General features: G+C 37.1%; 1 protein-coding gene across 2 annotated transcripts in view; it reads left to right on the plus strand.

Moving 5' to 3' along the window:
- LOC134660911 (protein apterous-like) overlaps positions 1-22,560 on the plus strand; it is a 125,325-nt gene that overhangs the window by 80,287 nt on the left and 22,478 nt on the right. The gene's annotated exons all lie outside the window — the stretch shown is intronic.

The following is a 22,560-nucleotide window of genomic DNA, read 5'->3' on the forward strand; positions in this document are numbered from 1 at the left end:
AACATCGTTAAGATTAAATAATACTTTTCGAAGTCGTTCATCGCGTTACAGTAAGCACCCATTATGTGAGGTTAAAAAACTTGAATTAAATAATAAAACAAACCGGACAAGTGCGAGTCTGACTCGCCCCCCGAGGGTTCTGTACAAAATTTCCTTATTTCTAATTTTTATTTTCGTTTTTAAATTTTTCCCTGTAATGTGCATGCAGGCATGCATGGCCAAGTCATTATATGTATTACAAATTAAAGATATTATCTTATTGATACGGTTTTAACACCCCCTGGCACTGATTAAAATTACCGACTTGGTTTCACATTACATCTCAAAACTTTTTTGTAGTAAAAGCGTTGCGAGACTTTTTACATGTAATGTTTTTGATGGGTATGTTTTTTGCGACAAAAATAGCCGTTTTTAGGGTTCCGTAGCCAAATGGCAAAAAACGGAACCCTTATAGATTCGTCATATCTGTCTGTCTGTCTGTCTGTCCGTCTGTCTGTCCGTCCGTATGTCACAGCCACTTTTCTCCGAAACTATAAGAACTATACTGTTGAAACTTGGTAAGTAGATGTATTCTGTGAACCGCATTAAGATTTTCACACAAAAATAGAAAAAAAAACAATAAATTTTTGGGGTTCCCCATACTTCGAACTGAAACTCAAAAATTTTTTTTTCATCAAACCCATACGTGTGGGGTACCTATCTATGGATAGGTCTTCAAAAATGATATTGAGGTTTCTAATATCATTTTTTTCTAAACTGAATAGTTTGCGCGAGAGACACTTCCAAAGTGGTAAAATGTGTCCCCCCCCCCCCTGTAACTTCTAAAATAAGAGAATGATAAAACTAAAAAAAATATATGATGTACATTACCATGTAAACTTCCACCGAAAATTGGTTTGAACGAGATCTAGTAAGTAGTTTTTTTTTATACGTCTTAAATCGCCTAAATACGGAACCCTTCATGGGCGAGTCCGACTCGCACTTGGCCGCTTTTTTTACGATTACTTAGAAGTTTGATTGTTTCACAGTAGTGGAAGCCGTACGAGCCCAATTTCAAAGAAAAACCGCAAATCGATGTACAGTTTAGCCGTTTGGCACACGCATAGCTACTAGAGGTCAAAACAACATTTTTGAATCTCAGTTCCTAAAAACCCTTAGTCATTATTTTTTTGTATGGGGAAAAAAGCAGGAAGTGCGCTATGCCGCCTAAGTGCGCCTACCATTAATATATAATATCAAAAACTACTTATAGAATAGTTTAATAGTATAGTAGTAATAAGTAATATTACTACTATCATATAAGCAGTTTTTAGGGTACCGTAGCCAAATGGCAAAAAACGGAACCCTTAAAGATTCGTCATGTCTGTCTGTCTGTCTGTCCGTCTGTCCGTGTATGTCACAGTCACTTTTCTCCGAAACTATAAGAACTATACTGTTGAAACTTGGTAAGTAGATGTATTCTGTGAACCGCATTAAGATTTTCACACAAAAATAGAAAAAAAAAACAATAAATTTTTGGGGTTCCCTATACTTAGAACTGAAACTCAAATTTTTTTTTTTTATCAAACCTATACGTGTGGGGTATCTATGGATAGGTCTTCAAAAATGATATTGAGGTTTCTAATATATTTTTTTTCTAAACTGAATAGTTTGCGCGAGAGACACTTCCAAAGTGGTAAAATGTGTGTCCCCCCCCCCTGTAACTTCTAAAATAACAAAATGATAAAACTAAAAAAAATATATGATGTACATTACCGTGTAAACTTCCACCGAAAATTGGTTTGAACGAGATCTAGTAAGTAGTTGTTTTTTAATACGTCATTAATCGCCTAAATACGGAACCCTTCATGGGCGAGTCCGACTCGCACTTGGCCGCTTTTTTAATAAATTATAGGTAGGCGCACTTAGACAGCATGGCGCACTTCCCCCCTTTCAAATTTAAAATCTGTACCCACCTAATGATGTTGAAGCAAAACGATTAAAATATTTATGATTGCGTCATCAAAGTAGATAGATATAGGTACTTATATATATTATACGAATTTTCAACAACGTATACGAATCGTCAGTTAACACGGTTCAAATTAAGTAAGTAGTACTTAAGCGTTCAATAAGTCCATTACGCGGGTAACTCATGCTTATCACCTATGATAAATCCGTCATGCGCGCGTCAGAGGGAGACAGATGGTTTATCTGCGGCGATAAAGGGCCCGTTACACTGCAGGTGCTTGGGATATAAAATCGTTGGTGACTAAGTACTTTCATGTACATTACCCCTTACAGCACAGACTTTGAATCTAGCTTTGACAGTATTCAAGCTACGCGCACCACCTCGTCCGCTCAGCACCCGAAACTTAATACGTAGGTATAATACCTACCACTGTATATATCTTTTATGTAAATAATTTTTTTTATTTTACTTTATTAGGTACACTAAACAGACATCGTACAATATCATGGGTAATACAATTGTACATTATGGCTTAAATCTAGCACGAGATCCAAAACAAGTGTACACAGCATGTTTTACAATTTAGCGGAAATATTACAAACTAATTAACACCATATTATAGCTACAGTGAAAAATATCAGAGAAGAAAAAACTATCTAAACATTACAATATAACGAGTAACGAACTTTACATATAAAGACTATTAAACATCACAAATGAAACAAACTTAGAGGATTAAGGCAGATGTCATCAGTTTAGTGGGAGAAGAGGAGAAGAAGACGCCAGCCAAGCACTTCCTAAACCTAGCGATGTGAGGGTCAAAAATATCAATGCCCCTACCGCGATGATCACCGGCTGTTAAATCGTTATATTGGCGGCACATTCTTGTAATTGGATTATAGAATGAAGTGTTGTTTTTGTACACTCTAAGTGCGAAAAGTTTAGTGTTACGACCTCTAAATCTAGGTGTGTTAAAGGTAATGGATGATAATAGTGCAGCAGAGTCAATTTTTGAGTGTATAATTTTATATAAATTCAAAAAGTCATAAAGTCAAATGCTACCCTTCCCAGGATTTGAACCCGATACCTCCTGCTTCGTAGGTAAAGTCACTACCAACTACACTTTTATGATTTCGCAATTCTTGTGTCATAATTTTTTGTTTTGATTATTCCTGCTAACTGTACCGACGTAGGCCCTCAATCAAACGAATACACGCGCTAGAACCGCCGACAAAACGCTTACAGTTTTATTAACACATTACACTTATGGACAGTCGAAACCGCGCTGACGGCAGTGACGGCCCGATAACACTCCGGCTTTTAGGGGCCAGTGGCAGTGGCGGCCCCGATAACACCGACTTTTAGGGGCCAGTGGCAGTGGCGGCCCCGATAACACCGACTTTTAGGGGCAGTTGCGGTGGCGGGGCCCCAAACACTCCTGTAGCTTAGCACGAGTACGCTGCAACATCTCGCGCGCGACGTTAATACCCATCTCTCTCTAACAAAGGCTAGAAACTATCGCGGTGCAATGTGCAATCCCTGCCGCTTCATCCCGCCATCATCGCTCCACGAGACAACACTGCCATCTTCACCACTTGGTTGGTTGGCAGTGCACCCCACCACACCTCACTCACCACTGTTTTTTACCTAAGTACCTTTTTATTTTATGAATATTGTGTTTAATGAAATCTCGTTTTTGTACATTGTGTACAACATAATACATACATATATGTAACGTGTTTATTATGACTGTTTGTGTTCTAAATAAAAACAAGCAACAACGGTTGCACTCCGGGAGTGCCGATAGAAGTGAAAACTCACCTCACTATGTTACCGACGCCCGGTAACACGATACATAGGTACGTTTGGCCGAGGTATTCTATTTATTTATTATATATTATTATCATTCTCAAATAAGATCACACTTTTTCATTGACATGTTTACAGTAGAATCCGCTTATAATGACATCGAAAGGAAGTGACAAACACGTCATACTAAGCAGATGTCATATAAAGCATTGTGGATTAATTTCTTATTATTGTTAATTTTTCCGAATTAATCTCGAATTCCTTTGTAAGAAATGAGTTTTAATAACCAGGAACCAATTGTCAACTTGTCACCGAGAGTCAAAACTAAATCAACTTAAACGCCACGCACGCACCAAACGTCCTCGCAGGGAAAGATGTGGGGACGGCCACGAAAACCAGCGAAGTGTTATAACCGGAAATAATTGAATGAAAATAGGATTTTTAGGTCATAGTAAGCGGTTGGTCACTATAAGCGAAGTCATCTTATCCGACTTTGTCACTAAGAATTTTATATGAAAACCAAACTTCGAACAGCAATTACGTCATAGTAAGCGATTGGTCAGTATAGGCGGAGTCATAATAAACGGATTCCACTGTATTTACATACTGCTATGACAACGTCAAATTATTTGAACATAGGTAAAGAGTCTTGAAAAGGAGTCCGCAACATAAATGTCAAATAACATTGAGTTTTTCTTTATTGATTTAAATGCCATTGAAATTATGAGTGACCACCTTACGGGGCTTACGGTCACGTGATCGCCTTATGCCCCTTACGGTCACGTGATCGCCCTACGCTGTCTCGAGTTTATCATTTTTTCCCCACCTCAAAAAGTGCCCAGCGCCGCTAAAGAAGTTTTCACTTCAAAAAATACTGTCGCTCGCGGTTCGAGCCCGGTAACACTTTCAAACTTTCAAGACAGGTAGCCATTTTTATTAGGGTTCCGTAGCCAAATGGCAAAAAACGGAACCCTTATAGATTCGTCATGTCTGTCTGTCTGTCTGTCTGTCCGTCTGTCCGTCTGTCTGTCCGTCCGTATGTCACAGCCACTTTTCTCCGAAACTATAAGAACTATACTGTTGAAACTTGGTAAGTAGATGTATTCTGTGAACCGCATTAAGATTTTCACACAAAAATAAAAAAAAAACAATAAATTTTTGGGGTTCCCCATACTTCGAACTGAAACTCAAAAATTTTTTTTTCATCAAACCCATACGGTTGAGGTTTCTAATATCATTTTTTTGTAAACTGAATAGTTTGCGCGAGAGACACTTCCAAAGTGGTAAAATGTGTGTCCCCCCCCCCCCCCCCTGTAACTTCTAAAATAAGAGAATGATAAAACTAAAAAAAATATATGATATACATTACCATGTAAACTTCCACCGAAAATTTGTTTGAACGAGATCTAGTAAGTAGTTTTTTTTTATACGTCATAAATCGCCTAAATACGGAACCCTTCATGGGCGAGTCCGACTCGCACTTGGCCGCTTTTAAGAGTTTGCTTCTTACTCGTACTAAAAGGCGCGCAACATTTTCCGCAAGTATTTTCTTGTAAGATACGGAACCCTCCGCGCGTGGTCCGACACGCACCCGGCCGATACAGAACCTGTCCGATATCGGCAGACGTCGCTCCTTTTTTTCAAGTCGGAATTGGTACGTCGCGTGTATAACTTAAGATAACGGAGAAAAAACGTTTCAATTCAATTCGACTTTGGATAACGTTTTTTGGGTTGTTATTTTTAATTTCGGTTTCATAGACCAAATTACTAACAGTGCGCACCTGTCACGTGAGCGATATTTACTGTGCCGTAAGTAGGTATAGTATAGTAGCTATTAATATGTTGACACGCAAAGTTTCAACGCTTCGCTGTCTTACATTATATAAAAAAATAAATAAATATTATATTATGGAACAATCTTACGTCTATGTTTGAACGTTTGTTTCTCACGCTGTCTGAAATGACAGATGACATATGTTTGAAATGAGACAGTCCTTTGACAAACTATAGTTGAGGCCCGTGGAAGGACATATTATGTAGTAGGTATTGTTTTTATCAATCATCATGCCACACAGACGAAGTTGCGGGCATAACTTAGGTATTGCATTTGTAACACCTACTGACATGTAAATTTATTAATTTTCGCTACCCAAAGGTTGTCTGGAAGAGATCGCTTTCTAGCGATAAGACCGCCCGTTGTTTGCCTCTGCTTGTATTTCTGTGTTCTTTTTGTATTGTTTTCTTTTATTGAGGTGTGCAATAAAGAGTATTTGTATTGTATTGTATAAGTTAATTAGGATAAAGTCTTCGTACATAATGGCCAAGTAACCCATTATCTGACCCCTCTTTAAAAACAACCTGTATCTATCATAGAAAGTTAGGGGAGAGTCGGCACCGTTCGTACGGAACCCGCGCTTAATGCTTCTTTGTCAGGTGCTCACATTTCCCGTTTTTGCGCTTTTTTCCCCGCCGTCGACGCGACCATTGTTCCGGCGCGTGCAACTACGAAACCACTAGAACTAAAGCTGACTTATAGTATAGCTGCGTGTTAGCTAACTTGACTTTAACAAGATAATGTGATCATGATTCTACAACGCCATTATTGATGGATTCCAACTGCAGGTACCTACCTACTCTATCTATCTATCTAATACCTTTAAACGAGCAATTCTTGTTTATATATAATATCTGGGTGACCGAGCTTCGCTCGGAAAACATATAAAAACTCGAAAATGCGCGTTTTCCCAGAGATAAGACCTAGCTAGATCGATTTTTCGCCCCCGAAAACCCCCATATAGCAAATTTCATCGAAATCGTTAGAGCCGTTTCCGAGATCCCCGAAATATATATCTAGCTAGGTCTTATCTCTGGGAAAACGCGCATTTTCGAGTTTTTATATGTTTTCCGAGCGAAGCTCGGTCACCCAGATATTCAGTAATAATGGTAATATCATTGACAGTTTACGAGTATTTCAGTCTGTGTCTTTCCTCATATTCAAACCTGGGATAACTCTGGTACGTATACTAAAGTGACGTAGCAAAATATTTTATCGACAATTAAATATATCGATATTACTGTCAAGATCTAAATGTTCTACAAAATAAATATAATTATACAAAATTGCTTTGTATACGCTTCTTAAATTCTAATACCCAAGGGGTTTTTTTTTTCGAAGAATTGATTTTATTTTTAAACCAGGTCAGAAATGACATCCGTTACATCCGTATACATTTATTATCTTAAGAGCCTTGATATCAAGTTTGATTTTTTATCGATATCAAATCCCTAGAATGTGCCCTGAGTTATCACAGGTTTGCTCATATTTAAATAAGCTAAGGCTACATTTTATTTTGTATATTAAAATTGTAATCGTTTTAATCAAGGGCACTTGCCATGAAAAAAAAAAAACGTCTAGGTACTTGTCAGGGATGTTGCGGATGCCGATTTTTTGACATCCGCGGATGCGGATGCGGATTTTTAAAGGCTCACATCCGCGGATGCGGATGCGGATGTCAAGATTAGGTACTTAGAAAACGTCAAATATTACATTTTTAGTATTTTTTTATTTAAAAAAAAACGAAACGTTTAGTATTTGAACAAGAATATAGGTGCGTTATATTTAATAAACAGTAACTTGGCTGACTTTTCTGGATCTAGACGATTTCGTTATAGGTAATTATACGCTACACTTACGCCGCCGCTAAGACGTTCCTGTACCGACTTGTTCGACATCCGCATCCGCATAAGCTCCGCATCGATTTTATGCGGATGCGGATGCGGATGCGGATGTTGAAAATAATGCGGAAGTTCCGCGGTTGCGGATGCGGATGCGGATGTTCGCAACATCCCTGGTACTTGTGTTTAAAATAAAATAAAACTTTATTGCTTGCAAAAATGATATGGCGCGCCACACAAAACTGGCATTTGTTCGTGATTATTCTCTAACGAGCCTACTCTAAAATTTTAAGATTTTGCAAATATAATCTAGTTTCCGTGTCTATGTAAATAGTTAAGTTTGTCAGTTTATTCGAGCTCACGTGCTTTTATATTAATTTTTTAGAGTATAACAATATTCCAAATCATTGTGAAATTAATAAACAATTATGGACATATGACAAAATGACAAAGTATAAAAATTCACATATCACAGAAAAGTGTCATCGATCTAATAACAAACCACATTATAATGTAGATATATTATAGCTAACACCTCGTTACCCGTTCAAATGTAATATTCATTAGCTAGTTATCTTTTGTTAGAACATGTTACACTTAAATAAAGGGGTGTCGTATGTCGTATCTACGTCTCCTATCCTGTCTAATCTGTATAGGTACGGTACAGGTGAAAAACTCAGCTTATGACAAATTTAATAATAAGTACCTATTAGGGAGTTCATATATCGATAAACTTAACTGTCGATGTTTTTCTAATATACCTACTAATAATCCCTCCAAGTTTGGTTTGTAAAAGTACGCGGCTAGAAGATGTTGATGTCATTTTTAGCCAGTCTTCTCCGAGACCACGGGACGGGGTAACGCCGTCCAAACGCGATCAAGTCCCGTTTTATACAATTTAATAATGTGTAACAATCGGTGAAAGTTGAAACAATGTAACAACATATTTAGGTAGGCTTCTTTATTAAGAAAATTCATAACTTGGTACAGTTGGTACTCATAAACCATTAAGTCATTTAAAATACCTATGCTTGGTTTAAAGCTAGATAATTGAGTTTACCTACCTACCTGTTGATATAGGAACTTCCTGCGTGACATTAAATTTTGCCCCGTAAAATACGAAGTCTGTATATATTTAGCGTTCGGATGCGCCATATTTGAAATTTGTATTCCGGCGAAAAGTTTCAAGACTTATTTTCAAGAAATTAAGTTCATAAGTTATTTATTTGCGAAAGATAGGGTATACATAGGATGTTACATTTCATAGTTAAGTGAGCCAAGCTACCTTGTCACACAGTGACATGCAAATTGTATGCCTAATACTAAACATGCACTTAGATAATCTAAAATTAATCCATATGTATTAACATAACAATAATATTAATATACAAAATAACAAAATTTAAGACTAATTATTTGGTATTATACGAATTAATTGAGATGTCACAGATTTATAGGTAAATATCATGTAAATCAGTTTAGCTGTCCAGATATTCTTTTATTGAGTAGAAGGTCTGTTCATTAAGTCATTGGAATAAGCGTCTCTTAAATAAATGAAGTGTAAGGCTTTTAATAGTATCTGGCAGTTTGTTAAACAAGCGTATACTCATAGGATAACAACTTTTCTTATAAAGACTCGTGTACGTTCTTGGACATATCAGTTTGTTAGGGTATCGCGTATTAAAATTACATATTTCGTCATTTTTTGTATATAGATTTTGGTTGCATTTTACAAATACACACATTTCAAATATATATAAACAAGGTACAGTGAGCAAATTTAGTTTTTTAAATAAAGGTCTGCATGAAGTTAGTATCGAAACACCACAAATCGCGCGTATACACTGCTTTTGAGCTATAAACAATCCATTTATATTTGAACCGTTACCCCATACAGTTATACCATATCGTATCCTAGATGCCACGTAGCCATGATACGCTTGGATGGCTGTTTTTTGGCTTGTAATTTTCGTTAAACGCCATAGGGCATAGGCAAAACTGTTCAGCTTCTTACAAACGCTTTCAATATGATGTGCCCAGTGACACCTATCATCGACCAAAATCCCAAGAAATTTGACTTGTTCTGACTCTATAATTTGTTGGTTATTGTATGAGACAGTCATTTTTTCTTTTTCCCCATATCCATTCCAGAATTGCAAATATGTGGTCTTGCTAATGTTAACTTGCAGACTATTTATATTAAGCCAATCTATTATATTGGCAAGTGCTGCATTTATATCATTTTCGTGGTTGGATTTGTTTTCGCTGGATAATTACCTAACCTTGTTCATTTATAATTTATTTTTATGAAGATTCAACATGATTAGGTTGTCAATGTGATATTGAATAGTACGTTTTTGTAAGCTCCACCCATAAGTTCATGTGAGAGGGCCGTTAGTTCACTTTTTGCTATCTACTAGTACCGTGATGAATTAACGTCATTGTGTGATTTTCTCTCTCTTGTGACATTTATGGATGCATTTTATGTGGGTGACAGTGACAGATTATGTGAAAATCTGTGTACTCTGAAAATACAGAGTGGTATGGAATTGGGGACAATTTATGCCGCTACCTACGTAATTAAGTTACTTGAGTCTCAATGAAACATTGCATGCGAATTTAGGCGGTTTTGGAAGCGATTCGCACGTCGCTCTGATTTGTGAGCGAGACAAAGCTATGCGCGTATTATAGCGACATCCCACTCGCACATCGCATCCAGTGTGTCCAATTCAGACGACTCATCAAATAGGTACCGCAATGTAAAGAAACTCGAATGCGAGTTCTCGCACCGTGTGAATGAATTACGGAGTTCTTTAATGATTATAGTAGAAAGTTGTAATTATAAAATACATATAAAACAAATTAAATATAGGGTAAATCGTCTATTACTGGTCACCTAATAATAACGGGACACCTTATACTAAAAAGATTCTGTTTATTACGCATACAACCCAAGTAAATTTTTAGAACTGTTGTTTTGTTTGCTTAAATTTTGTGAATTTTTTATTATTTATTTTAGCCATAGTATAATGTGTCCAGTTATTGAAAGTAGACGATTTACCCTACCTAGTCTACGTACATAAAATATATCCTCTACTTTCATCACTACCTCAGCATTTAACAAAACTTGGTTATCATTGAATCGTGCATTTAAGTCTAAAGGAATAACCGTCATATTTTCGTCATACTAGCACCGCCCAATGATCACAAGTAGATAGCTGCTACCCTCTGCAACCCTAAGGCTCTACTACACAACTATCTATAGAGTCAAGAGCCTCATTAAAGGGCGAACCCTCGAAATTCGACTCTCCCCCGTACCTACATTACCCCACAGTATAACCCGTGAAGACGATTCAAAACGAAAGTAGGCGTAGTAACATCACGAAACTGAATCCACGTACGCTTTTTTAGAACGCAACTGAATAAGGGTGGCACGGCACAATGCTGAACAGGACGCATAGGTACTTTTTTAATTGGGACGTTTATAGTTATAGTACTGTCGTGATTTATATTAAATCTGTATTAATCCCGTGGGTAACATGTTAGGTACCCAATATCCAACATTAAAGAAAATTATTTATATAAAATATTAATCTATCTTGTAAACGATACAATGTACAGTATGAAGATTAAAAATGGATCTACAGTGGTGTTATTTGATTCTACTTATTAAAATCTAAATTTAAACAAAGATACATTGATTGAGTAAGATGCGTAAAATCTAAGATATTTTCGTGCTTCGAATTTGACAGCTAAACGAGATGGCGCTGTACCTACATCCTCTATATATTTTGCTTTAACTCTGATTGTCAAAAGTTGACGTTTGACAATTCAGTGACCTATTTTGGATGTCAAACTAAGGGGCACGTCTTTTTCTTAGACTTTACCTCTGTATTACAATCAATACTCTTTGATTTAAATTAAGAACTTTGTTGAAAAAATTAAATAGTGTGAGTAATTAATAATAAATTAATAAATAATATACATATATTGTTGGAAATAAATAATAATGTTGGTGTTCTATTGATATAAAGGAAAAGATTCTCAGTTTGTGTTAGGTATACACGAAAAATCTATGAAATAGGTATTACACGACCAGGCGCCCGTTTCTCAAAAGCTTGTAACTTGTAATAAAAAAGTGTTTTTTGACAGATTTTGTTAGGAAGGGACTTCCACTTGTATTACAAGTTACAAGCTTTTGAGAAACGGGCCCCAGACCTTTTTTGACGGTTTTAAATAAGAGCATACAATATACAATGTGCAACTCACCTTGTTTAAAAAAACTGCTATTTTCCGATATCGTATGCGCTTGCGTAAGTGCGTACTGCATTTAGTCATGAGACTAATACATTTAAAGTAACTATACAAATATACATACCTACTTAGTACCAGCAATAACTATTTACCTTTCACCGTTCGCCGCATACCAGAATATTTAGTTCACTCCATGAAACGGTCACTATAACCCTTATAAGTAATAACTTTAAAGTGTAATTTCGCTCAAACCACTAGCCACCTTAACATGTAACGTCTATAATTGATATGGTCTGCAAAAACCCGAATGCGTCCGAGCAGCGGCGAAAATGACCGATCGCAAAAAGCCGAATGACCAAAAACAGTTCACCCTGTATAGAATACTTACTAACTATCGTTGTACAAACAAAAATCTACCCTATGTTTAAGTATTAAGGTTTATTGTTGAATGAAGGTAGGCGATTTTTTTTAAATGGCTTTAATCACTTAATAAAGTGCAGGTGGTCATTAGAATGACCAATGAAGGCCGGTTTACATTAAAAGAAATTAATGTCATTATTTCATACGTGTTACAATGTACTTATTGACGATCAATTACTGAAATTAACAGTTAATTACTAATTGCAAGTATTTTACTACGTTAAGTTAATGTAACGGTATTTTGACGATAATTTGCGCAGTTAAATATTGTCGGTGTTTAAAGTTTATTAGTATTTTAAATCTGTAGCCAATTTTAGGAACCGTCGCTTTGCTTTATTTCGTTTGCGGCCCTCGCTATAAAATTATTAGCCAGCTAGAGGGCCTATTCGAAAAGCCAAAGCGGCAGTTCGTGACTCGGTCAGTATTATAAATAATGTTTATAGTAGGCAGGTAAGTATTAGGTGCCTGAGATTTACCTGCTTCTGCTTCTAAATAAAGTATTATACTTATACGAATAGTAAACAGGTACCACATTCAAATGCAAAAATAGGTCGCTTTGTATAAAATAATTTAAAAAAAGTAGGTACCTTAGCCGCGTTTATTGGTCTGCAGACACGCAAACATAGCTGCAAAAGTACATACCCACCTTATGAATGGAATTCTATCACAATGTGGGTATGTAGGTACCTACTCTTATAGTTAGCTCGCTGATGTAGGTAAACCAGTGTTAGCAGCATACAGATCATTGCAGTATTTAAATATTTTAATAACCATTTCATAGCCAAAGGAATCATAAATTCGATATTTTTTCAACACAGAGATATATTTACAAGTGTACGCATAGTAACTTTGTCTGCTCGCAAGAAGACCCTCCTCTCAAAAACTCACTTTATTGCCAAAGCCAAAAGACTCAAATTACACTGACATTTTCTCAAATAAACGTCCTAGTTTTCAAGCGTCGCGTAGCTCGGAAGGCGTGGAGCCGGGCGTACGCCCACGGCTTTCACTTACTTCAAAAACGTCCTAAGTGGCATTATAATCCTTACTAGATTCGACCTTTTGAATTTGCTAGGTTGGACTTAAGCTTGACAATATCTTATCTGCTTCTATAGTTCTTTCATGATACGACGTTTTTTAAGATGACGTTGGGCTTATTTCTTGACAACGCGCCGCAGGCTGAATAGATCGCATAGAATCGTGCACGAGCGAGTTCACCACAGGTTCTATTTTACGTGTGAGTTGCATCCTAAACTGTACTTGGTTGGTCAAGCAAAAACTTGGTAGTAGAAAAAGGCGACAAAAAATTAGCAACACAAGAGTTTGTGCGGAAAGAGAAGAGTCGTAGAATGTAAGTATTGGGTCCATGTTCACCTAGACCCTAGAGCCTAGAGACTCAGGGCCGGATCTAGGGTAGAGCGAGTGGAGCGGCCGCTCTAGGCGCCGGATGGCAAGGGGGGCGCCAAAATGGTAAATGAGAATGAACATTGCTGCTTTTGATTCGTTTCCCAGGGATACCATACTTTAGTTTGCTTTACATTGCTGCTGACATATCCTGCTTGACATATATTTTATACTACTTAAATCGTGATCATACGATAGGTACGTAGTTAGGTAAACTACCCCAGTTTGACGGGTGCAGTTTGATTTGTCGTTTAAGAGGATAGGGGACGATCGATTCTCCATACAAACGTAATCCTCATTTTCCTCCCTGGATTTTGATATTATGGAAAATATTTTTACACAAATTGATGTATTTTAATCATAGCTATGCCCGACCGCTTGATTTAAAAAAAATGTTACTTTTTTATAACTATTATAAGAGTTAGAAGCTTATGAACATTTGTAATCTCTCATAATAATTAGAAAATTAAATACAAATAAAACGGCCCGACACGTTTTTAGGGTTCCGTAGCCAAATGGCAAAAAACGGAACCCTTATAGATTCGTCATGTCTGTCTGTCTGTCCGTCTGTCTGTCCGTCCGTATGTCACAGCCACTTTTCTCCGAAACTATAAGAACTATACTGTTGAAAGTTGGTAAGTAGATGTATTCTGTGAACCGCATTAAGATTTTCACACAAAAATAGAAAAAAAACAATAAATTTATGGGGTTCCCCATACTTCGAACTGAAACTCAAAAATTTTTGTTTCATCAAACCCATACGTGTGGGGTATCTATGGATAGGTCTTCAAAAATGATATTGAGGTTTCTAATATAATTTTTTTCTAAACTTAATAGTTTGCGCGAGAGACACTTCCAAAGTGGTAAAATGTGTGTCCCCCCCTGTAACTTCTAAAATAAGAGAATGATAAAACTAAAAAAAATATATGATGTACATTACCATGTAAACTTCCACCGAAAATTGGTTTGAACAAGATCTAGTAAGTAGTTTTTTTTTATACGTCATAAATCGCCTAAATACGGAACCCTTCATGGGCGAGTCCGACCAGCACTTGGCCGCTTTTTACCCTTTAGGTACGGAACCTTAAAAAATGCCCGACGTCACTTCCCGTAGTGACGTCACGAGAATAAAAACGTTATTAATAGATTGAGACACAAAATCACAGATAAACTGCATACTCATAAATCCTTGGTCCATTCACGTTAAAAAAAAAGAAAAAAAAAACGCGTCCGGTCTAAAGCGCGCCAATATACCTGCCAGTGCCAGGTAAGACTGGAAATTAAAAAGTTAGTTAAGAGGGCATTCACACTCGATCAGCTGAGCGCTAAACGCTAATAAATTATAGCAACTCGTCAAACTAACTGATGGGTCAAAAACATTCAGAAAAACAATAAAAGTTAACGACCCACATATATCACGTTTTTAGGGTTCCGTACCCAAAGGGTAAAGTGGTACCCTATTACTAAGACTCCGCTATCTGTATGTGCGTCTGTCTGTCTGTCACCAGGCTGTAACTCATGACCCGTGATAGCTAGTTGAATTTTTCACAGATATGATGTATGTATTTCTGTTTTGTTAGTTAAGTGGGTATACAACTAATGTGATTTTTTTGCCGTTTTTTTTGCGTAATGGTACGGAACCCTGCGTGCGCGAGTCCGACTCGCACTTGGCCGGTTTTCTTATTTGAGTCTCAAGCAGGCACAGTTCTCGGTGGGTGCAGTTTATAAATTAGCTTTACATGCATTCTTTTAACTTTGCGATGTCTATACGAAAGACGCGAACTGGTAAACAAAATCTGTTTTATAAAGATAAGCTAATTTGGTTTCGGGAATAATAAAAAAATCTGTCGATGATAAAACTCCGTAGTACATTTTAACTTCAAAAGCTCCCATGCTGTTTAATAGTCGTGCATGATAACTGTGATGAGCGATACCGAATATCTGGAGATGGTTGAGATTGTCGACTCGCGTTCAGGGCTCCCATTCGACGTTTGAAAACGTGAACTGGATTTGTTGATGTGACCCGATCGCCGTGTAGTTTACTAGGGGCCCACATTATCAGTCCGGACGATATCAATCAACCTGTGAGTTGTTCGGAACTGTCAACTTGTTCTAACTGCTGTCAGTTGTCAGTTGTCTGATGTCGTCCGGCGGACTGATAATCAGTGGGCCCCTTTACATTTGAAAAGCGGCGAATTTGACATTGGTCAAGCGCGTGTCATGGCTCAGCGCTGGACCAGCGAGATGGCAATGGTTGAGCGCACGCATATGGAATGACACTACCTTTGATGTGCGAAAAACCGACACCGTGGCCAGCCCATCGCCATTCCGCCGCGCCATAAGCCATCCGACACCACTATCGTCTGCTGGCCCATCTTAGTGGGCCAATATGATGGCCCATCGTGTAGAGGAGCCATCAAGTGCCAAAATGGGCAAAAGTTCAGTGGTGCCACTTGTAAAATTTGATCTCATTTCCATCACCGACAACATTTCATTCTTCACCGCTTAGATGGCTGCGGAGTGAACTGTAGCCCGCAGTGTTTCCTTACCGCTACGACCTTCAAACCTTCAAGAAAACTGCGTACTCTCATCTTAATTGCCGGCAACGCACTTGCAACGCCTCTAGTGTTGCAGGTGTCCATGGCCGAAGGTATTTGCTCGTCGTTTGCCGGCTATGCGTACTCCCATCTTATAATTGCCGGCAACGCACTTGGAACGCCTCTGGTGTTGCAGGTGTCCATGGCCGACGGTATTTGCTCGTCGTTTGCCGGCTATGTCGTAAAAACATATTACTACATCTACATCTCACTCGTGTCGCCAAAGAAGCTAATATCCTGTTGTCAAATCAAATTAGTATTTTAGAAGTTGGAACAGGGCTGATTGCGACAAAAATGATAAATGTCACCGCGGGTGTTGCGCCGCATAGCTGCCCGCAGGGGGCGCTACCGGCGGCCGCCAGCTAGGGATGTACCATTTCTTAATGTATAGTATAAATACTCTAAATCGATCGGCTGTATTTTATAAATTGACAGAGGCAAACTACACACGCCTATGTTCGTGAGTGTCGTTCTATATTAACATAGGTTATTCGTGTGTTTATTACGAATGATTGTTCCTGAGTTATGGATGTTGTCTGCCTAACTATATGTAATAATGTACCTATTATGCATACGTGATGCACACCGTCGCCTAGAGTCCATAGTATTTACAATCTTTGCTTAGTTTGGGGCTAAATAACCTATGTCAGCGTGTAGGTAAATTGGTAACTGTAAGAATTACATTCGAACCAAAACTTGTCTTCAAAATAAATTTGTTGATACAAAAGTAACGTACTTATTACTAAAACAAAACAAATTTTAAATTCTATACAACTTATTTCTCCCAAAGGAAGTCAAATAAGTCGTCAGTTTTTTTACGGCTTTTTATCTAAATAACGGTGACAGCCCTCAGGACGAGTGACCCAACATATTTCATTCACTCCCATTACTACTTAAAACGGTAGAGTTATTCCTCGATACTATCACACGACACACAAAAAACACACACAAAAATGTCCACCGAATAGAGCTGGTGATAAATCGATAGCCACCGCACTACCATTAATCTATACCTTGTTTATGAATCGGTCTCAATACCCTCAATGAAATTTTTTTTTTCATTCGCCACACCACTGTGGCATCCTCACCGCGCCGAAATTTTTCGATTACCTACGCATAACACATAAACGGTTAACATTTTCAAATAAACCTTCGTTCTTTTATTATTTTATTACTATCCGCTGTAAAACAGAAAAAACAACGATTTCTCATAACTTGTAAATTCAGTTTTAAAACCTCGTGTGATTCGGAAATGGAAAGAGGTAATAAATAAAGAGTATACAGCGGTCGTTCTGCCACCGACCGGCCGACACAGATGTCTCGGCCGCGATAGCGGCGTCCACCAAACGGAATAACACGGATATCACATTAGCCCTGACGGCTCCCAGCACACTTATCTAACCACCGGGTAAAGTACTTCGATTAAACCGCTCGCTCCTTACATTAAGCCTTCAAAACTTATATAAACATCGAAAGAATGCTGCAGCGAAATCTGCACTCGAAAAACTAAATAAACGGGCACATAAGTCGGTGTCGTGACACATATCTTATATCGACTAAAAGAACAAAGCGGGACCTTTTTGTCTCTGCCCGAAAAGTGAAATTTCTCCTTTTTTCAATACCAACTACCGTCGACGCCTATCTGCGATCGACTACTCGAACTGTTCGATAAAAAAAAGCATTGAAAAAATACGGGGCACATATTTTGGCGGGGGATAAATCACTGGCCGGTAAACGAGGTTATACGAAATTTATGGAGGCGCGGCTACAAAACCGAACACTAAAAACTAAAGAAAACACTCGCGGCTCCCAATTCGAACGCGTATGTACATAATACCCGCCATCCTGCGACGATCTCATTCAGGCTTTAAACTATAGTCATAAAGTTAAATTTTCTTTGTATTTTAGTTTGATTTGTATCATTTCGCGACAACCCGTCGGTAAAAGGTGATACTACGCGAGGTTAGAAGCAGATGTGACAACTTCATTACGTATAAATTACTACTGTTGGTGGCTTTTTATAGTTAGGTTAGATTTACGGCCTTGGCTGACGAATGTATAGAATATAATTCCTTTAATTGTACCATTTACGGCTCCAGGTAATCTTCTCGAAACTTTTTATATTGTCAGCTGGTTTGGTTAATTTAGTTTTTTAATTGTTATTTTATTGTTTTGGGGTGCTTTTACTGCTTGCATAATACTTGCTTTGTCATAAATCTTTGTAAAACTTCGACAGTATACCTACATTACAGCCGCTTTTATATTGCATAGTGCTACTTCAATAAAAATACAAATTTATCAAGTTTATAATCAAATTTTATAACAAAACTAAAAAGGTATCGTCAACTATCAATTTCAAAAGAAAGGTATCCGAATGTAGTTTTCTGTGTCCATTTTGATAAATTTTAGTTTGATTATGGATTTTTTTCCTATAAAACCTATTTCTGTTTGTACCTAAGTCCGTTGCTTGCGTCACTTGTTACTTGTTAAATGTAACTGTCTTGTAAAATGTTACTTGTTACGTCATAATTACGTTACACCTAAAAACCGCTTTATGGAATCGCTTAAAATCAATTCGAATCTACAGCGGTAAAATCAACTTTAGGTAGGTACTGTAAAAAATCCAGCAAAGTATTAAAACAACAATTTCAAAAACTATCTAAAGTCTATTTTTTTATTCGGTAGACTAAAATGACACTTCATAGTATGAACATACAATGTCATTTCATACTATGAAATGATTTATGACTAAAATGACATTTCATAGTATGAATGAACATACAATGTCATTTCATACTATGAAATGATTTTAGTCTACCGAATAAAAAAATAGACTTTAACTAACCTAGGTACTAAACTAAAGGTTTTATTTCAATACCTAATTAATTCTGCAATGTCAAGTACCTACAATATGAAAATAGCATTCTGGATCGGTGGACCTTCCGTGTATGCAAATAAGGTGTAGGATTGGTCGGCGCACAGTCTCGACGATGGTGTACGGAGCGACCGTATCTTGGCACGAACGCCCAGAGCAATGACCACTACACCCTGACCCCTTCCCAAAAACACGTAACATGTAAACATAGACCGACGTATATTAGTTATGGATTCACTCCAAAACTCCAAATCCATTATAATCTGATTCATCAACTCTGTAAAATCCGAGGCCAGAATAAATTAAGAAATCCAGGCTAAAGAGAACTTTGGAACTTCGGTCGTCATATTAAAGCGACGGTCAGCTTATATTTGCTATCACAATATTCGAACTAGAAATGTATAAAGGTATAAAGTATGAAAGGCCAGTATGTCTTGACCTATTTTGTAACGAGCTTTCTATAGAAGCTCCAGTTCATTTCATAATGGAAATTAAAAAGCGTAAACATTATTTTCTTTTCACCAGTATTATTAAATCTCTTCGCTTTGACCTACTATGTAAAGCTCTAGGTCTTTTAAGACTGGGTGCGAGTACCATTATAAGCTGAGCCGTGGGTATATCTAAAGGGTGTATGTTTGAAGGATCATTTTCTGTTGGTTAATGTTATCGTTGAGTTAAAGTCTACTAAATCAAGGCAAACAAACACGAGACGAACCGTCAACGCGGATCGCGATCAGAAAAGCCTTTATTCTGGTACAACGAGGAAAAATGACGCAAGCGACATAAGATTAGGTTGGTCGTACGACATTTGGATTTTCACTGAGCGCGGTAAGAAAAGTAAATGTAGAATAAATTATAGCTATTCAACTATTCACTAACACTCAGTGCCAGGGCTAGGTTAAGGCGTAAGTTAAGCTAAAACATTCCGACGGTTTATATTCTATAACCGCCGTATTCGATTTATGCTTAATTATAAGATGTCACAGCGAGTAACATTACTTCAACCAAAAACATCACTTTTGACACTGGCAGATCGGTATCGTATCGGTGTGACTTCTTATAAGCATTGTTCGAATACTGCCGTAAGTACAGTCATCGTCAGATATTTAGGAGCGGCAAAGGTGCTCAAAAGTATTTGTACAGGCACTTTCACGTCTTGTTATATTATAAGAGGCTTTGTTCAAATATTTGTATACTGCTTCTGTATTTGTATCTTATATCATGTACCTTTATAACTCATTTGACATCAATATTAAAATAATTTTTCAGTAATTATTATAGGACCTAACTACTACAAAAAAACGATACTTTTTAACACGTTTTAAGATTTGCGTAGACACTAAATAAAAACTATAATTAGACATGAAAACGATTATTAAGTAGTTATCATTTCATAACTATCTTATTAACAAAATCTTCCCAAAACTCCAAATTCCAAAAACAAAAAGATTCAATCTGTAATAAGTTCCAATACGTCGGCTGCAATTAGCTCGCAATAATGCGTCCACCGGAGCGTTTTACGCCGCCGATAATAACGCCGTATCGCAGTGCCGTATGCACCGTCACTAATTTGTCCGTTACGCCCTTTTCCATCGCCGTCGTGTAATGTGAAATGCATTTTTAGCGTACGCATTGTTTACAGTGCATTTATAACTTTGGCGAAATGGGTTTGTTTTGATTACTGCGCGAACGCGAGGCGCGGAGGCCTAATACATATAACTTATTTAACATTTTAGAGTCTGTTCGGAAAGAGAAGAGTCGTGAAATGTATGGGACCCAATGCATTCTACGACTCTTCTCTTTCCGCACAGACTCTTAACTTATTTTTATATACCTACGCGCATGCATTTTTTAGAAGTGAAAACTTCTTTAGCAGCGCTGTGCACTTTTTGAGGTGGGAAAAAAATGTTAAACTCGCGACAGATTGAAAATTCGTAAGACGGACGCGTGACCTGATCGAAAAACTGTTACAATGTCATTGAGTTTTCACTTCTGCCGGCACTCCTGGAGTGCAACCCAAAGTTTTTTTTATGAGTAGGAGCCGTAGGAGGCAATCATGCGATTCGGTCGATGATATATATCTATGATGGGATAATGCAAAGGGAGGCGTAAAAGCCAGAGGGGTTGCAAGTAAAAACACAAGAGAATGAAGAGTAGCACGCTAATGAAGTACTTACATCTCATTATACATTTACATTTTCACAAGACAAGTATACATTTTCAAATCAGTAGAATCACAGGACGCCCTTATCAATTTCAAATAATTATATAGATAATTATATACACTTAGAAGCACCTACATAATAATAATAAATATTTCGCTAATATTTCGGCTTTACAAATTTACAAATTAAGATATCGCGTTTTGGTAACTGATACAAAAATGCTGATTCTTTCTAAAGAGAATAGGAATAGAATTTCTAAATATAACCCGAATTTCTAAAAAGTAGTAAAAAACTGAGTAGAGTTCCAAACATAAGATTTCTGGCACTCGGTCTTTTTCTAATTCCTTTATTCCTCGCCCGCGCTCGGTGCGCAATCGCAATAAAAGCTCTGGTATTATAAAGCCTCGTGGTTAACATGATACGACGTATGCCACTGTTGAATTAATATGGAGATAGGGCGTTTTGATTTAGCACGGCAGTATAACACACTTTACGATGGCTTTCTTATACGACCTTACGATAAACTACGCGTATAATCGTAGATGATTTTAGGTTGTAAATACTTTAATGATATACCTTTAGATTAGACAATTGGCGTAATGGACATAAACTTTCAGTGGTATTTCGATTGACTGTTCGAAATTTATTTATTTTAATAAAACAATTTAAGTTGATTCTGGACTGGATACTAAATACGTCAAGTAGATACCTAAATAACTTTAATCAATTATACTCCAGATCTTGGGGAGGGGGGGGGGGTCTTATAGTTACTTTATAAGCCGTCTTTAACTGCTATAAATCATAGAAATCCAAAATTAACTTATTTTTATGTTACTTCAAGAATATTTCATATTCTAGTAGAAAAAGCAGTTTAAATAAACAAACTTCATTGAGGAGAACCACAAAGGGCCGCCTTTTCTATTGTACTCAAAACTTTTCCTTGACAAAATAATAATGCAATTTTCTTTGAACGTTCATTCTCCAATGTAGGATTAATTTTTCTTCCGTTTTGTGCTGTATTTTGTCCTTTGCGTCGTTTTGTAAGGTATAATATTTCCTTAAGAAAATGTCGAGTTGGGAACTCGATATTCTTTTACGTGGCTACTGGCTCCAAGAACTTATTGGATTTGAAAGAATGAATGAATGAATATTTATTTATTCACTTATTCTAGATTCTAGACCATTCTTTTTTAATTTAGACAAGGTATTTGTACCTTTTATTGTGGGTAAGTGAAAACGTTTTAATTTTTTTTATATTAAGTAGGTATCTAAAAAAACGGTTTTCATGCAAAATTTGTCTGATGTGAATTTTTAACTTCTTTTAATTAAACAGTACCTACAATAGAGGCATAAAGTCATATTTTTTATCCAATACGTAGTTCTCTCGCTAAAATTATTGTCAAAAAGTAGTAC

This window comes from Cydia amplana, chromosome Z (genome assembly GCF_948474715.1).
Source record: "Cydia amplana chromosome Z, ilCydAmpl1.1, whole genome shotgun sequence".
Lineage (NCBI taxonomy): Eukaryota > Metazoa > Arthropoda > Insecta > Lepidoptera > Tortricidae > Cydia > Cydia amplana.